We start from the raw sequence: 314 nt of genomic DNA on the forward strand, positions 1-314 counted from the left end.
TTCTGCTAAAAAGAAATGTTTTTAGTCCTTTTTTTAAAAGTCTCAATAGTCTGTGGTGTCAGAGTCATTATTGTCAATTCTGCAACATGTGCAATTAAAAATATGTTTCTCTCCGACCCACGTTGCAATCAAGACACATACAACAATAATACAAAAGATAAGTAATGTGTATAATTCAGTAATGCGTTATATTGGGATGAAGCCAGATGGTATTGTAAGTTTGAAAATGTGTAATAAACAAAAATTTGGTATGACCTGGTTCTCTCTCTCTCTCTCTCTCTCTCTCTCTCTCTCTCTCTCTCTCTCTCTCTCTC

The 314-nt window shown here is 34.7% G+C and overlaps 1 protein-coding gene across 3 annotated transcripts in view; it reads left to right on the forward strand.

Annotated features, from left to right (window-relative positions):
* Nucleotides 1–314, forward strand: part of LOC116686068 (phosphatidylinositol transfer protein beta isoform) — a gene marked incomplete at its 3' end in the record, with an annotated part of 61913 nt that overhangs the window by 51803 nt on the left and 9796 nt on the right.

Source organism: Etheostoma spectabile, unplaced genomic scaffold (assembly GCF_008692095.1).
Source record: "Etheostoma spectabile isolate EspeVRDwgs_2016 unplaced genomic scaffold, UIUC_Espe_1.0 scaffold310, whole genome shotgun sequence".
NCBI lineage: Eukaryota > Metazoa > Chordata > Actinopteri > Perciformes > Percidae > Etheostoma > Etheostoma spectabile.